Source organism: Hibiscus syriacus, unplaced genomic scaffold (assembly GCF_006381635.1).
Source record: "Hibiscus syriacus cultivar Baekdansim isolate YM2019G1 unplaced genomic scaffold, ASM638163v2 tig00110210_pilon, whole genome shotgun sequence".
Lineage (NCBI taxonomy): Eukaryota > Viridiplantae > Streptophyta > Magnoliopsida > Malvales > Malvaceae > Hibiscus > Hibiscus syriacus.
Genome location: NW_024062629.1, coordinates 1,421,161 through 1,440,633, shown reverse-complemented (window position 1 = coordinate 1,440,633; position 19,473 = coordinate 1,421,161). Strand labels below are relative to the sequence as shown.

The window sequence follows — 19,473 nt, the reverse complement described above, 5'->3', positions numbered from 1 at the left end:
ATACACAAGGTTATCTCTTTGGTCAAAATAGATACCTAAAGTATTTTATGTCAAAATATGTACCTATACTATTCAAATTTTTTCATCTAAGTTCTAAAATAATTGACATGTGACATTAAAAAAATACTTTAGGTACTTGGGTAAAATAAATAAGTACTTTAGGTACCTATTTTGACCCAAAAAAATACTTTTAAGTACCTATTTTGATAAATAAAAAATAACTTTAAATACTTATTTTGACCAAAAAAATACTTTAAATACTTGTATGAAAAAGATGATATAATTTGTCTACTTATATAAGCCTAAAAATAGTTGGTATAAGCTTAAACACTATTAGAGTGATAAAAGATTACGTGATAACATCAAAAATTTATATGCGTAGTAAATACAATTATATTGAAAATTTGAACAGTTGAATTGTTAAATATCAATTGTAAAAAAACTTGTTTGATATTTCCATCGAATAGTTGAATTATATAACAAATTAAAAAAAGGTACTTGCCATGTAATTCATATAAAAACTTTTCAACACTAAATATATAACAATAAAGACATTATTTCTACATCAACATGACAGAGACATCCAATAATAATAAAATTCAACGATATGATTGATATAATATAATGTAAAAAAAAAACAGAGTGATTTTACTCTGCTGTAAAAGCATCCTGATATACTTCAAACCATGCTTTTCCATTCACCCAGATTAAAAGTAAAAGAAAAAGAAAATGGTTCCAGATGCAAAGGGCTGGTTTATTGAAGCAAAAAGCATTGATTGAGAAGTATTTGAAGAAGATTTCATATGGCACAGAGCGAAAGTTAAGTCATCTATCTAAAAATACCAAAAGCAACAAGTGTACACTCAAAATAAGTTGTTCGATTAAAACTTTAACATAAATTAAATTTTCTCTAAGCGCAGCACAAGAAAAAGAATCCCATGATTTCAATTCAATATATACACACAAGCTAGGGGGTAGCTTTAAGAAATTGATGGCGTTGTACAACAGAGAGATCGTTTCTATGTAGGTGAAACCAACCAAAGCATTGCATTAGGCATGCAGGAAAAAGTGCAGGATTACCTCAAAATAATGTGAAACGTATTGGCCGAAACCACATACCTGATCAATGGAAACCTTTTCCCTTTACAATCCGAGTTGGCAAGACACCTCGACCATCAAATAAGATTATTTCTTCATGAAGCGGACTTGAGCACTTGTATTAAACATGGGAGTGAAAATGGAATAAAACGTAAAATACCCTTTTCAGAAAGGTACTATTTGAGCTTTATTCCATTTACCACTGAAGAGAACGGCACAACTTTATCCAATCAAATGCAGTAGATACATTTTTAGAGGGTGAAAGTTAATATAATCAAATATCACCTGCAAACAAAAAGGAAAAATGGTCTTGGGATATGTTGCAGAGACTACGGCTGACTCTATGCTGCAGCAAATACCAAGTCCACATCCCCCGAATTTTTGGGTCTTTCGTATTTTGAAGTCTGGTACTAGTTGAGATATTTTCAGATTAAGTGATAGTTTTGCTTTAAGCAACTTGTTGACAGACAAAAGATACTAAGAGTAGCTAATGCTTTGGTCAGGATATTCGTAAGAAGTATGTTCTTTCTTGTATAATGAATGAAGAGCTAAGTTAAAACACAGCATAAGAGGGTGATGTTGAAACCATTAGTACATCCAAAGGAGAATGAGAATAACTCGGCCTAAGTCTTTAGTTTAGATGCTCAGGTAAACATAAGAAACAAACCTTAGCTTGACCAGAATCAGCTTTCATGACAAAAATAGCTCTTGGGATTCCATAGGTGATGACCAATAATGTAAGAGTGATTCTATAGTTAACCTTCGTGCTGCACTGAGCATTGAGATAAAAAAGCGACACCCATCAATTTTATATTCTTCAAGAGGGTTTCTGTGCCCAAAGCTTCTAACATTTACCTGTCAAAGATTGCCATAAGAATGAATATATATTTGGAAGTTGAAGATAACAAAAACAACGTATTCAGATTAAATACCGCAGAACACAGCCTATTCATGTTCGCAAGATTGATCCCTCCAGAAGCAATCCAGAGTCTTGACAAGAACTGCTCTTTGAATTCCAATAGTAAGAAAATTAGCAGCTAATAAGGGAGGACATAAACAAGATCTTGGATGGCAAATGTGAGGCAGTAAAAGGATAGACTAAAAAAGAAACAGATAGCTAAGAAAGCAGTTGAAATGGGCTCGCCAAACAACATATACATCACTTTACTGAAGCAAAACAAGTCAAACACATATATTTACAGAGATCAACTAGGATTTGGATGGTAAAAAAAGCTAGGTCAAAGGAAAACCAAGCCATGTTACCACAAGAACTATCACAGGTTCAAACCATGGATTGAAAAATTACTCAAATTATTATAAAATGTAAGAGAAACACCTAACCTCAATATCTTTTATGTACGCATCATCATAACCAGATTCTTGTACAGTGTTCAAGTATGTAGCAATCAAAACATCCCCAAGGTGTTTACGAAGAAGGTTAACTTCTGGCCGATACCTCCCATTCCTAGAGTAAAATGTTAAATGGCTATTATTGAGAATCAAAATAGTGTAGAACTAAACTGAACTACGGATGCATTGCCATTATCTACCAACTTTGTTGAACCATCAAAGCAAATAGCCAGCCAGAGTTGAAGAGAATAATTCTTTCTGCGGATTCCTCTGAAGCCATCTGGAGGTTTTGGCAAGTTTGGAAGGTGAAAATTGTCAATATCTACAGAATTTGATTCATGTAGCTGTTTAAGAGATTCGAGTAAATCTTCCTCTGAGATCGCTGCAAATGAGTCTGCAGAAACTCCAGGATATAAGAATGGAAGTGGGAGTTTCTGCAAACGAGGCCTTCCTTTCTTTGCTAAACTGTCTGCCTCTCCATTGCACGCCCTTGGAATTAACCTCACTGAATGAACCTTTCCCGTGATAAGAGTAGAAATCTGATAAACTAGATGTGATAAAAAAACTGGAGCCAAAACCGGGGACTGAATCCATTCCACTGCAGACGAACAATCACTCTCAACGATCAACCTACCAACAAACTCCCAACGTGATGACAAAAAAATTTCAATGCCTCTTTTTATAGCTTTTAATTCAGCAAGTGGAGGAGTTCCTTGACTAACATTCTCTGAAAAAGTCAAAAGGGTACAGCAATTCCAATCTCTTAATATACCTCCAATTCCTCCACCCAAATCATCAAGCCTAACAGCTCCGTCGACATTCATCTTTAGGAAATCTACCGGGGGGGAATCCATCGTAAGACATGACGATCTTTAGCTTTCAATAGTGATACTCCATCTGCAAGGGATGGATTACCAATCAATACATCCTCCTGAATAGTTATCTTAGGAAATTTGGCTAGGAACCATTTAGTAAGCCTGAATCTAACAATGAAGAACAAAGACATTCTGTCAAGAAGAGATCCTTCAAAAACCATTGCATTCCTAACTTTCCAGATTGACCAAAAGATGACTTCCGGAATAAATTTCCAAATCATCGAGTTCACCCCATGAACTAAGAAGCGAAGGAGGATCTTGTAGTAACACCAACGATATGTCCTAGAAACTAGCTATTTTGTTCCATAATTCCCAAACAACATTACAAGAAATAAATAAATGCTGCACTGATTCCTCCTGTTTCTTACACAAAGGACACAAAATATCATCTCCTAGGGGTATACCTCTCTTAACCAACTCAGCTTTGACTGCTACTTTCTGATGTGCAAGCCGCCAAAGGAAAGCTTCCACCCGAGGTGGAGCAAGACCTATCCAAACCCCTTGTATCCACAAAGCACTACCCCCAAACTCACTGGCAAGAGTATTTCTGCAAGATTTGACCGAATATAGACCATCTCCACTAGCAGACCACGATAAAAAATCTTCCACCAGCTCTGATAGTTGAATATCCTTCAGTTTAGACATCAAATCCATCCATTGAACCAATTCACAATCACACAAATTCCTTCTAGTTTGGACATTCCACACCCAACCGCTCGGTTCAAAGCTTCCAAACTCTACAACCTTCCCCTCTTTATTAGGAGAGAGCACAAAAATTCTAGGGAAAAGAAATTTTAAAGAACTCTCATCAACCCATGCATCATTCCAAAAAGAAATGGACTTTCCATTTCCCACTTTCAACTTCGAGTTTGATCTAAGACAATCTCCTACCGAATCATTCTTCAAGTAATTATTAGCAATTCCTCTCAAAATCCAAGAAGATTGCGGATAAGTGACCTCCCTAATAGACATATTATTGCAACTAACCTTGTGTTTGCTGCACAACACACTTTTCCATAGGGAATTTTTATCATTGGCAAATTTCCACACCCACTTACCCAATAGAGCCCGATTGGTGAGATTCAAATCTTGGACACCTAGACCGCCTCCGTTCAATGGTTCAATTCACCCAATGAATTCTCCTCTTTTCCTCTTTATCGCCCCATAGAAAATTAGCCATTAACGAATTTAACTTCTTACCAACTTTGCAAGGCATTTTAAACAGAGATAAGAAAAAAATTGGTAAAGAAGTTAGCACCTACTTCAATAATACTGTCCCAAGATAAACAACAGCAAGATTGACTAGCTTTCATATTGTTCCAATCCACACTGACTTGCTATGAGATAGATGCTAGAAGGATAAATAAAGGAGGCACTGGAGCATGCTTGTACATTTGTTTTAAAAAACACAACAGCAAGATTGACTTGTTTTCATACTGTTCCAATCCAGTCTGACTTCCTATCACATATATGCTAAACGACCAACAGGGGAGACTTGCATACAACCGAGCATGCATGTCCCTTGGCTGCAATTGAACTTGGGAAATCTACTAGGCCAGATCACACAAACATGTATAATTTAATTAGAATACTCACTGGAATACATGTTGGGAACAACTTTCATCATCACCCGTCAAAATCAACTGCCTGAGATCATAGACATGCTTTCTTTGAACCTGATAAAAGCAGATCAAATAACTTAGATGAGACAATTTGATGGTTAGTCTTTTCAAGGATTCATTTTCAGACAAAAGATAAAGAACCTGCAAGATGGTCTTTTAAGAACTTCAAAAATAAATAAATGTGTAGTCAAAGTGTCAAATGCCTATTAAGTGCAAGATCATGTTGATTAGTTCATCAAGATGTCCAAATATGGTCTGTTGTTTCCAAGCACATACCTCCAAAACTTCATCAAACTCAACCAGGCTCTTTCTTATGTTAAAGAAATACTTCTCTGCATTGATTTGAAGCCCCAAAAGCTACAAATATGAAGTTATTCGAATCAATAATACGGAGAAGATGCTACCAAGTTTTAAGGCTCTGAAAACTAGAGAATGTTTCTAGCTTACACATAGGTGAGGCCAATGTGTACCTGCTTTACAATTGCATCACCTTCAATAGGTATATCTTCATCATTTGTAATTTTTGAAATAAGCTTTGCAGCCCACTCAGTATCAAAATTGAACTTTTGAAACATCTCATCTTGCAAGCTGTAACATCAATAAATAGAGAAGAGTCATTCTAAATATTGTTAATTATATCCATTAAAGACAAGGATTCACTTTATGAAAAGATAAGAAGGGTGCACAATCATCAAATTCCCATCCCATGTGCACTTAACTTTATGGAAAGACAAGAAAATTCACTTAACCAATCCCTAGAAACCAAGCAACACTAGCCAAGTTAACTTTGAAAAAAAAAAGCTAAGTCGTTTTAATCTTAAAATGCAAATAAATAATTAATAGAGCTTTACCTCACCATAAACCGTGTGGATCCAGGATCCCCTTGCCTTCCTGCTCTACCACGAAGCTGTGAAAGACCATTGCATTGTTATGTGAAATTAGAACCATGTGTAAACTGCAATAAATAGAAAAGAAATAAAAAATATGCATTATAAATTCACTCTCTAATCACCCCAAAACAAAAAGAACATAGCCCCTAAATGAACAAGGTTAACATTATTGCTTTTCAAGTAATATTCTATCACAAAGTATTCAGCTGTTAGCAATGCAAGCCTTCAAGAGTAACATGACGTGATTCTCAAAGGAGGGAAAAGAGTATATTCATCAACTAATCAGACCACGATCATCACTTGGAAAATTTTAGATAACAACATCATGCGCCCCAAAGTTATCCAAATTCAGACAATTTGTCAATTGAGAATGATTATTTAGGGAACTTGGGCATAATAGAATTCATAAAATAAAATTTTAGACTCAACATTTAAGTGCACATTTATGCATGCATAAGGGCAGTGTATATCTTACAATTACATGTTACAATTGTGGAGTGGGGGGGGGTCACTCAACTGAAACTTACAGCTTTTCCTTTCATTTTCTTATGCAATTTCATCTAGATTTCTACCTTCCGAGAGAAATGTAATTGTTTGGCACAGAACGTGCAAAATCAAACCATCACTAACTTGATGAATGGGAGGTAGAATGATCGAAAGTGCGTTTTGAAATTTGATAATGTACTACCTCTGCATAGAGAAGGTTTTACTCCCAACATAAACACTTGCATAATATTGACCAATAGAACAATGAGTCGAGTGATTCAGAAAAAAAGGAAACAAATAAAATCATAATGGACTGGCTGCAACAAAACCATTTGTATTCAATCTAGCAAAGCATCTAACTATAAATATTTTTATCTAGATTAATCATACACAAACACAATGTTGTCAAGGGTATTAGGCGCACTCAAAGGACAAAGTCCTCACTATATCCTGAGGCACAAGGTGAAAAAAAGACGATCTTTCAAGCAAAATAAGGAAATATTTTTATTAACATTTAAAATATATGAAAATTGTATAATACATAACAATAAATAATAATAGGTGACATAAATTTTACCATCATTTTATAAATTTAAATCAAATCATTATTCAAGTTTAATAATTAACGAAAAATTACGATAGAAAAATAAAAAAAATAGAGAAGGGAAAAGGAATTAAAAGAAGAATATATTCTAGAATAGATAGAGAATTTAGAGGTGCAAACTTGATTTTTTGCTGCGCCTTAACAACATTGATCATACACAGTTGCATACAATAAGCCTTAACATACAATATGCAAACGACCAAAGGAAACAACAAAATTGATCCTTAGGAAATCTAACTTTTAAATTAGATACTTTTCACTTTATTATGGAAGTTTACGTCCTCAGCTTCCAATAACAATAATTGTTGCAATTATTAAAACCAAGACTGATATTTCAGAAATGCTAACTAAGTTACGGTTTAGATGTGCATAAATGCTCAAGTCATTACTGCATTTAATTACTAACCTGGTTATCTATTCTACGGGATTCATGCAAAGATGTACCAATCACATGAAGCCCCCCAAGCCTTTTCACTTCAGACCCTTCTTTGGTGCAGTGTACTTCACAATCTTTAAGAACAGACAAATAAGTAATGGCTATAGAAGGGCCAAGAGGGTACATCTCAGACTGCTCATCAATAAGCTTCTGCAGCTCTTTCAAAGACATTGGCTGGCTCATTTCCACTGATTCTGAAATGATAGATCTTGCCTCCTCATATGTCCAGCTCTTTCCTTCGCTTTTCCCAACAAATTTTTCTGTTTATTTCACATGGAAAGGAAGAGCGGTATAATAATAATTAAATATATATGCTAACATCACTAAAATGAAGATAATATAACACGGAAAAACAAGCTAGAAACAAAGCTGTAAGAGCCACAAACCCATTAAAGCAGCCTTAGCCAGCAAAGCCATTGATGATGGGCCAACTTTTACCTTTGAAAACACCTACACCATAAATTGCTCAGAACCAAAACTTTATTTCTTATTAACTATAGTGACGAGAAAGAATTTCCTTTCTAGAAACTGCCATGTAACATCCTCCATGCCGGGTTAGTGATTAATTTGCAAAGTTTCAACATTTGGTGATTTAAGTAAAATGATGGAAGAGTGTAATGATCTATTTGAGTTATTGGTGTTGGATTGAATTATAAAGAAGGGGAATTAAGAGGGTAAAAGAGTAATTGAGTAAATGAAATAATTAAATATTCCTTGGGGATTATATTAGAACCCACGTGGGCATTAGGTTTCCAGAATCCTCTCATTTCTTCTTCCTTCTTTCTTATCTTCTTCTCTTCCTTCTCCAAACGTGGAGCTTGCAAGTAAAGGTAAGAAGCTAAACCTTGGTAGTTTCTTTGATTTTTAAGATTTGAAATGAAAGTTTGGATGTTATATAAGCTAAAGGAAAGCTTATATGACATTAAAACAACAAGATAAGTGTTTTAGAGATAGATTTGGAAAATGAGTTTTTAGATGAAATTTTGATATGGATGAGTTTTTGATGTTTGAATAAGATTTTTGACTTGTCAATAAGCTAATTAAGAAGTATGAAGTAATAGAATTGAAATTAGAACAAGTTGGAATTGGAGTAAGATTCTTCAATTCTATATGGATGAGTAGTTTTCTTAGTTTTAGAGGTATTGAATGGATAATAATTAGTTTAAGTGTATGAGAGCTAAGAGTATTAAAGGGATTGAAATATGTATATTTGAGCTGAAAGGAAATGATTTTCGAGCTCAAAATAGGATTTTCGGGTTAGGGGAATCGGTACCCATTCAAGGGGAACCGATACCCCCTCAACGAATATGAATTTCCAGAATGCTAGAGGGGAATCGATACCCCCAGGGGGGGAACCGATTCCCCCATAAGAAAAAAAAAAGAGAAGAAAAGAAAGAAAGACTAAGCTATTAATTTCTTAAATTAGTAAGCTATTAAAGCTTAATTTCAAGACATAGACATCTGATGATCATCTTGAAAATTATGTTTATGTAGATACCGAGCCTACACAAGTTCGGGAACAATCTACAAGTAGGATCGATCGAGGAAAAGGCAAAGAAGTATAGGTGAGTGCATATGCATAGCATGATTATAGAAATATACTCCATTGTTAAAAAGAAGGATGGATCAATGCGTCTCTGTATTGATTATCGACAGCTTAATAAGGTGACCATCAAGAACAAGTATCCCCTTCCGCGCATTGATGACTTGTTTGATCAACTAAAAGGAGCTTCGGTATTTTCGAAGATCGATCTACGTTCGGGTTATCATCAATTGAAGATCCAGGAGAAAGATATTCCGAAAACAGCTTTCAGAACGAGATATGGTCATTATGAATTCATCGTAATGCCATTCGGAGTAACGAATGCACCTGCTGCTTTCATGGATCTTATGAACAGGATTTTTCAGCCCTATCTGAACCAGTTTGTTGTTGTCTTTATTGATGACATACTGGTTTACTCGAAGTCCATTGAAGAGCACAGCACACATTTGAGGCTAGTTTTGCAAATTCTCAGGGATAAAAATCTCTATGCGAAATTGTCTAAATGTGAATTTTGGCTAGACGAAGTAATTTTCTTAGGGCATATGATCTCGGCAGTTGGGATTAGAGTAGACCCTCCGAAGGTTAAAGCTATAATGGATTGGGAAGTTCCTAAGAATGTGTCTGAAGTTCGGAGTTTTCTGGGACTTGCCGGTTACTATCGAAGATTCGTTAAGAATTTTTCGATGATTGTGCTGCCTCTAACAAAGCTAATGAGAAAGAACGTACCATTTGTTTGGACTTCTGAATGTCAAGAAAGCTTCGAAGCTTTAAAGAGAATTCTGACGGAAACTCCGATATTGGTTCAACCGGAATCTGGCAAGAATTTTGTAGTATACAGTGACACATCCCATAACGGGTTGGGGTGTGTATTAATGCAAGAAGGAAAGGTGGTAGCGTATGCATCGAGACAGTTGAAACCACATGAAAGGAATTACCCCACTCATGATTTAGAAATGGCTGCTGTAATATTCGCTCTCAGGATTTGGCGTCATTATCTTTATGGGGAGCGTTGTTACTTATATACGGATCATAAGAGCCTGAAGTACCTGATGACTCAAAAAGAATTGAATTTGAGACAACGTAGATGGGTAGAGTTCTTAAAGGATTATGATGTGATAATGACTCATCCCGGAAAGGCTAATGTGGTAGCAGATGCTCTGAGTAGAAAGACGTTTGCAGCTTTACGAGCTATGGATGCAAGATTATCTTTAACGGGAGACGGTGGTCTTTGTGCAGAATTAACCCTTAAACCAGCATGGTTGGAACGAATAGGAGAATTACAAAGTAAAGATGAAATGTGTTTGAAAAGAATTGAACAAGTAAAGAACAAAGAGATTAAAGATTTTGAGATTAAGTCAGATGGAAATCTATATTGTAAGGGAAGAATTGTAATACCCGACAATGACGACTTGAAGAAAGAAATTTTATCAGAGGCTCATTGCAGTCCGTTAACGATGCACCCGGGTGGAACCAAGATGTATATGGATTTGAAGGATCGATTTTGGTGGTCAGGGATGAAACGAAGCATCACCGAATTTGTGTCTAAGTGTTTGATATGTCAACAAGTCAAAGCCGAGCATCAAGTTCCATCAGGATTATTGCAACCGCTTTTCATTCCTCAATGGAAATGGGAAAATGTTACGATGGATTTTGTTTCGGGGTTACCCTTGACCCCGAACAAAAGAGAATCAATCTGGGTAATTGTTGATCGATTAACTAAGTCAGTGCATTTTCTTCCGGTTAGAACGGATTTCTCTATGGAAAAGTATGCAGAGCTATATATTAGAGAAGTTATTAGATTGCATGGAGTACCTGTTTCCATAGTCTCTGATCGAGACCCTCGATTCACTTCTAGATTCTGGAAATCTTTGCATGGAGAAATCGTTGGGGGAGCGTTGGGGACTTTAGTACGACTTTTCATCCTCAGACTGATGGGCAATCAGAGAGAACTATTCAGATATGGAAGATATGTTGAGAGCATGCGTAATGGAATTTAAAGGATCATGGGAAAAGTATTTACCGCTGGCAGAGTTCGCTTACAACAATAGTTATCAGTCTAGTATAAAGATGGCCCCATATGAAGCATTATATGGAAGAAAATGTCGTACTCCATTAAATTGGTATGAACTCAAAGACCGAAGTGTTCTTGGTCCGGATTTAATTCAAGATGTAGAACAGAAAGTTCGAGAAATTCAGCATAACCTCAAAGTGGCCTCGGATCGGCAAAAGTCCTATTCTGATCTTAAAAGAAAAGAAATTGAATTTCAAGTTGGAGATAAAGTGTTTTTAAAAGTGTCTCCATGGAAGAAGGTGTTGAGATTTGGTCGAAAAGGAAAATTGAGTCATCGGTTTATTGGACCATATGAGATTGTAAAGAAAGTAGGACCTGTAGCATATCAGCTAACTTTACCACCTGAGATGGAAAAGATACATGATGTCTTTCACGTTTCAATGCTTCGAAGATATCGATCGGATCCCTCCCATATTGTAAATTCAGAAGAGATCGAGGTACAACCGGATATGACTTATGAGGAAGAACCGATTCAAATTTTAGCACATGAAGTTAAGCAATTGAGGAACAAGACTATTCCTTTGGTCAAAGTGTTGTGGAGAAATCACAAAGTAGAAGAAGCAACGTGGGAGCGTGAAGAGGATATGCGACATCAATACCCTCATTTGTTCGTGCAATGAAAAATTCGAGGACGAATTTTCTTAAGGGGGAGAGATTTGTAACATCCTCCATGCCGGGTTAGTGATTAATTTGCAAAGTTTCAACATTTGGTGATTTAAGTAAAATGATGGAAGAGTGTAATGATCTATTTGAGTTATTGGTGTAGGATTGAATTATAAGAAGGGGAATTAAGAGGGTAAAAGAGTAATTGAGTAAATGAAATAATTAAATATTCCTTGGGGATTATATTAGAACCCACGTGGGCATTAGGTTTCCAGAATCCTCTCATTTCTTCTTCCTTCTTTCTTATCTTCTTCTCTTCCTTCTCCAAACGTGGAGCTTGAAAGTAAAGGTAAGAAGCTGAACCTTGGTAGTTTCTTTGATTTTTAAGATTTGAAATGAAAGTTTGGATGTTATATAAGCTAAAGGAAAGCTTATATAACATTAAAACAACAATATAAGTGTTTTAGAGATAGATTTGGAAAATGAGTTTTTAGATGAAATTTTGATATGGATGAGTTTTTGATGTTTGAATAAGATTTTTGACTTGTCAATAAGCTAATTAAGAAGTATGAAGTAATAGAATTGAAATTAGAACAAGTTGGAATTGGAGTAAGATTCTTCAATTCTATATGGATGAGTAGTTTTCTTAGTTTTAGAGGTATTGAATGGATAATAATTAGTTTAAGTAAGTGTATGAGAGCTAAGAGTATTAAAGGGATTGAAATATGTATATTTGAGCTGAAAGGAAAGGATTTTCGAGCTCAAAATAGGATTTTCGGGTTAGGGGAATCGGTACCCATTCAAGGGAAACCGATACCCCCTCAACGAATATGAATTTCCATAATGCTAGAGGGGAATCGATACCCCCAGGGGGGGAACCGATTCCCCCATAAGAAAAAAAAAAAGAGAAGAAAAGAAAGAAAGACTAAGCTATTAATTTCTTAAATTAGTAAGCTATTAAAGTTTAATTTCAAGACATAGACATCTGATGATCATCTTGAAAATTATGTTTATGTAGATACCGAGCCTACACAAGTTCGGGAACAATCTACAAGTAGGATCGATCGAGGAAAAGGCAAAGAAGTATAGGTGAGTGCATATGCATAGCATGATTATAGAAATATACTCCATTCTAGACTTGTGATAAGTCTAGATTTTATATCTTGGTACATGAGCATATTCGGTATTATGAGACATGACATGAGTTCATATAAAATGCATTATATAACATGAATATGTGGGAAAAGTTATGAGCTATGTGAAAAGGTAAGGAATTACATGTCTATGCGATATAGACTACGTGAAATGTAAAAGCCTATGTTATGTAGATGAGAACTATAGGTATAGTTGGCATGCCAAGGGTAGAGGGTCTACGCGGTTCTTTGGGACATATGTATATTCTTTGGAACATGTGTGAAGTCTTGAAAGACACATACTTGATCCCTAGTATATGTATATGATTCTTAAGGAATTCTATGTGGTCCTTATGGACATTATTATATGGCACTACGGTGCAATTCTACGCGGTTCTTTGGGACATATGTATATTCTTTGGAACATGTGTGAAGTCTTGAAAGACACATACTTGATCCCTAGTATATGTATATGATTCTTAAGGAATTCTATGTGGTCCTTATGGACATCATTATATGGCACTACGGTGCAATTCTACGGGACACTTCGGTGCATTTATACGAGCTGTGGTGACAGCATAGTGCACAACCTCACATTACTCCGATACCTTAGGTTCTCAATATGCTATCATGGGCCAATAAACTTATTAATACAGATTCATGAATGTTACAGTCATACGCTTACAGGTATGGATATTGATGATGTATACTACATGGATTAAGTACATGTTTGCATCTCATCTCATATGATCATGACATTTTCATTACATTACATTGCCTTGTTATTATTATTGCCTCACTAAGTCGATGACTTAGCGTGTGAGTGTTTTACACGTAGGATCCGAGGAAATAGACGAGACAGGTGAAGCAGCTTGACAGTATTACTCCTGCAACCATCAGATCAGAAGCAACTTAATCAGTAGGTCATTTTGTTATGTAAATAGCAGTTGGCATGTAATTAAAGGGTTAAGTTGTGTATGCTCTGAATATTTTGGTAAACTTATATTACAGTATGTATATTATTGTATTTTCTTAATATAAGTTCAAATATTTTACTATTATTTGTTAAGAGTTGTGTTTTAAAGTCAATGTAGTATCTCTGACTCATATCCGGGTCGGGTATAGGTTGGGGGTGTTACATGCCATGTCACTGACTTCAACAGTAGGAGCTTCTCCTGAAAGAAACGAAAGCAAGCTGTCCTCTATAATTTCCCTTGCTAGCATCTTGATATGGCACAAGTAGTGTAATGTCAATTCCTTCTCGGTATATTTTAGGATAAAAAGAAAAGAACTTAAAAGGTAGTATGTTAAAAAGTTAAAGAGAATGCAACAAGAACGCTTACTTTGGGATTTCCCCCAAGAATAATGTCAGTTCCTCTGCCAGTCATATTAGTAGAAATGGTTATAGCATATTTTCTCCCTGCTTGAGCAATAATTTCAGCTTCCCTTGCTGCATACTGATGGAATAGAAGGCAAAAATAGAAAATGCTGGTGAAAGAAGCTTACATAAACATAATAGGTAAAATGATCGAGCCAAGGAATATTTCTCTCCAACTGTAAGGTATTATCAAATTAAAACATTAACAAACCTTGGGTCGAGCATTTAGGACACTGTGAGGGATATTTCTATCCTTTAGATGATCTGACAGATATTCAGAATTCTCGACACTGCAACAAGAAGGTGATAGATCATATCTTGGATGTTCTAGTTTTTCAACACTCTCAGAAGATGAAATTTGACCAATTGTATTAACTTTCAATACAATAGCAATAATAGAAAGTAAAAAAAAAGAGAGAGAGAAGGATATGTCATACTGACAGCTGCTAGAAAATTTACCTAGTGGTCCCTACTAAAACTGGTCGCCCTTGTCTAAACATGTACTCCACTTCTTGACTAACATATTCCCATTTCCCATGAGCAGTCTTATAAGAACAGACAAACCAAAATAACAATATTAGAAGAAAAAGCACTTAACTAATATTAAAAATATATACACATTATTAAGGAAACATTCAAGTACAAAATGACCTACAGCAAATGCCTGTATGGGTAAATCTTTACGAATGTTTGGAAGATTAGTGGGCACTTCAATAACAGGCATCTGGAACATTTTCAAGAATTCCCTCTCCTACAAACAAGATTGCAATTTTTTTTAGTTGCATTAAAAATTAGAAAGGACCAAATATAGTGTATGAAATCCACTTATCACCCATACTTCAGTTTTTGCAGTCCCAGTCATTCCAGACAGCTTTGGGTAGAGCTTAAATAGAGACTGGTAGGTGATTTGAGCCACCACAACTGAATCAGCCTACAAATATAGAAAATTTACAACTTTGAACAAGAAAATATAGGATTTATATTTGATATTGGTCAAGATGAAGTTAAGAACTTTTCAGGCATCATATCTACCTGAATTGTCAAACCTTCTTTTGCTTCTACAGCCTGGTGAATCCCTTCAGACCATCTCCTTTTCTCTTCCACTCTGCCTGTCAGCTGCAGATTTTCATAAATGTTTCATTACCATCTCAAAGAAAAAGACATACAATTAAACTACAAACACCAAAAGCAACAAAAGTTTCTATGTTTTTCCAAGCTTTAGAGTTTAGACTTAACATTAAAAACAAAACAAGGTTCTACTCAAGCAAGGGGTAATGAAATCAAATGTATTTTCAGTGTAAAGAAATACACTTTGCTCCTATACACTTTGCTCCCTAGTAATGTATGTGATGGTAATATAAGCACAATCATCATGTTTGGGTTGAAATACATAAAATGATTTGTCTTTAGTGGATAGCTAGACAGTTTGCAGGAACCAGTAATTACATCCAAACATGATCTAAGGAAAATGGTACTGCAACAAAGACATTGAAACACCAAAAAGTACTACATAAAAACCTCATTGATAATGAGAGCTTTCCCATTTCTGATAATATATTGGACATCCCGTCGATAAAATTCTTTAGCTTTCACAGCATTCATCACAAATCTGCAACAACGTTAATTTTAACCATCAAAAGAAAAAGAAAAAGAAAATACATGTGAAATATATAGGTTATGTAAGTGTAAGGTTCTAGGAATTATAGAAATGAGTTGTTCCATCCCTTAAGTTAAGAGATTCTGTAATTATTCTTTTTGTTTTTCAATCCCTTATTTCAAGGGATTACATCTCCTAGGATTAGTATCTTTCCTAACTTAGAGTTTCCTAGTTTAGAGACATAATTTGTATATAAAGATGTAATATGTCCTACTGAAAAATATAAGAATAAAATAACAAAGACTTACTCTGTTTTCTACATGGTATCAGGTTAGAGCGATCAATCCAATTTCTGATTCTCTTTAAATCAATTTCTGTTCAACTCTATTTTTTCCCATGGCTAATCCGGATCCCTCAGAATCCGAAATCACTTCCCAGACCAACCCCCTCTCAATCTGATTTTCAGATTTCAGATTCCTCTCTTTCACTTTCAGAAATTCGGCGGGAGGAAAGCTGAAGATCTCTGATGGTGCCACCAGTTCAGCGAGCAGATGCTTCAACCCTTGTCACTAGTTCCAACTCTAGGAACCAGCAGAGGAAAAATGGCCTATGGTGTGAACATTGTAAGAAACCAGGTCATATGATAGATCAATGTTGGAAGCTGCATGGAAAACCAGCCGATTGGCAGCCCACACGGTCCAGGTTTCAAAATGAGGCCCATATTGCCTCTCACAATGATTCCTCAAGCAATTTTAGCAAGAAACAGATAGAGAAACTGCTGCAAATTTTGAGCAGTATGACTACTACTGAAGGTAATAATCCATATGCTTCCTCGGTACAATGGATAATAGACTCAGGTGCATTAGATCATATGACATGAAATATTGACATCTTGGATGAATATAGTGAAAGCAGCTTACCAACTTCTATCAAAATAACAGATGGCACTCTCACTACAGTCAAAGGGAGTGGCTCTGTTACCGAGCATCTCAAAATCATGTCTTATCCAGTGCTCTTAGGAAACTGGTTTTATCTTCTGATCTCAATACCAATAAAATTATGTTATGGCACTCTAGATTAGGTCATCCTAGTTTTTTCTATCTTTCCAAAATGTTACCAAACTTATTTATAAATAAAGATCCGTCTTTGTTTTCCTGTGAAATTTGTCAAATAGCCAAACACACCACAAAACCATATATTGCAACCAAATTTGAACCAGCAACACCTTTTTCCATCATCCATAGTGGCATTTGGGGCCCTTCTCCTGTCAAAAGTATTTCTGGGTACAAGTGGTTTGTATCTTAAAAAATGTTCCTAAAAAAATGTTCAGAAACAATGTTATGAGAAACTCGGCATGCCTGAGTTGAGGGGAAGAAAAGGTGTTAGCAGTAGTCAACATTCAATTGCACCAGCCAAATTAGGAAACACACTGAATTGTTGGTGTATGTTTTATCACATTGGTAGTTGGTTCTCCTCTCTTCAGCTGTCATCCCCTTCTATATGCAACCAAAAATGGAAAAAAAATAATACGATTAAGGGTATATAAGCATGTAAATGGCTATTGAGATCTGCTCCTGATGTATGAATAAAATAAAATGTTGGGTGGTTGACTCTCTACAAGACTGACACAAGTTTTACAATATTCTGCCACTTAGTATAAAAAATACCTGAATAAGCCCAACTGAAAGACCTAAGAATCTATGAACACGAACCATCCACTCGGCATCACGTTGAGCAAGATAATCATTCACAGTTACCACTGTTAACAGAAAAATCAGCGTTGTCAAATTAACACATCACCATTTGGTCCATGTGAGCCTGTATAAGAGTAACAAGTTGTGACCATATTGGCCTGCAATAAAAGGGAGTTCAAAGGACTGCTTAAATCTAGTTAGAGGTAAACTAGATAAACAAGTTGTCCCTTTTTCTAAACATTTTATTAGATCCTTATATAACCTGTGAACCTCATATTCGACCTTTTAGAGTGTCAACAGAAACAATAAAGTACATCTTTAGATCAATTCCTTTTCCAAAAAAATGGAAGAATTAAAAGCATACCGTGGACACCATCACCAGTCAGTGCATTAAGATATGCAGCTAATGTGGAAACCAATGTTTTTCCCTCCCCTGTTCTCATCTCAGCAATGGACCCATCATGAAGCACCGCTCCACCTATAATCTACCATTAAAAGACCTTTAGAATAATACCGGACTTCAAAATGAATAGACAGGCATACTTGTATACTGTGATGTAATCAAAGATACATTATCACACCGTCATACATGCATTTTATCTTTAATCCGTATAAATAAAAAGGTCAATACCTGCACATCAAAATGGCGCATGCCAAGTTTCCTTTTCGCAGCTTCACGAACCACAGCAAATGCCTCTGGAAAAAAAAAGGAAACAACAAAAAGAACATATTTTTCATATAAAATTCATAAAACAACCCTCTTGGACACAAGATTGATAAACACTAACCAGCTTGAATATCCGAAACAGACTCTCCTTGGTTCAACCGTTTCTTAAATTCGGAAGTTTTAGCACTCAACTACAACAAATAAGTCCAGTCCATCACTCAGATGACCCAAACAAAGGAAATGCAAATAATCGACTCTAAATAACCCAACCAACCTGCTCATCAGATAGCCTCTGAATTTCTGGCTCAAGTGCATTAACAGAGTCGACTAGACGATAATAATCCCGAACAACCCACCAATTTAAGCTAGTACAATCAGTCAAAGTCTTCTTGAAACGACTCACGTTCTCCTGAAACAAAAACAAAAATGGGGAACCAAAAGTGAACAGAAGCAACTCCAAAGAAACATATAATCAAACAGTTGGTCGGCATTTGAGAATAGTTAAAAATGAAGCAAAACAATGCCTTGAGAAATGCAGCTATAGGCGTTTGTCCATTAGAACGACGTCGTCGGAGGATGAGAAAAGAAGGGAAAGATGAAGGGAAGAAGAAAGGAGAAGTGGGTTTCGCAGAGGGGAAGGTTTTAAGTCGAGTGATAGAGTTTGGGGGTGAGGAAAGGAGTGTTGAGAAGAGATGGCGCGGTGGCCAATTCGGTTTAGCTTTGCCGTTGGGTTTACCTATGAATTATGTATGATAACAATTGTCTTTCTTTAGCGTACGATGAGGGGCGACTGTGTCCGCATTTGCTGGGGTTTTAGGAAAGAAACTTAGCTCAGGCAATTGAACCTTAAAATTTCAATTTCACCGCATCGAAACCCCGACATGGCAATTGATTAAAGAAAAAGGGTAAACTACATGTGTAGTTCCTTATATTTTTAGTTCTTTTTATTTTCGACTCCAATTTAAAATAAAGTTGTTTTGGCCGTTTATATTATCGGACTGATCGGTTTTAATTCTAGATCATTAACTATCGTTAACTCATCAATAGAATTCTGATTTGACTATTAAAATATATATTCGCTGTCATTGAATATGAGAAGAAACTCTACTCAAATTCCTAAAGTATACTATCAATCACTTTAACCTTATCTATGGTTAATTAACTGCTCTTGACCTCGAAAGATTTCACCTTTATCCTCAAATTTTATTTATTTATTTATTTATTCAAATTTCATTCAATTATACTTGAAAGCAACAAATTTTACAGGTAAATTATGCAAATAGTCCCCTATGTTTAGGTCTGACCAACTTTGGCTACTAATTTAAAAATTAAGGGGAAATGGTCCCTAACGTTATTGATCCATTCGATTTTAGTCTCAACCATTAATTTTGTTAACCCCTTTAATTTTAAGTCCCTTTTGTTTAAG

The 19,473-nt window shown here is 35.6% G+C and overlaps 1 pseudogene; it reads right to left on the bottom strand.

Annotated features, from left to right (window-relative positions):
• Positions 1 to 1,700: 1,700 nt before the first annotated feature.
• Positions 1,701 to 18,930, bottom strand: LOC120113582 (annotated as a pseudogene).
• Positions 18,931 to 19,473: the final 543 nt, after the last annotated feature.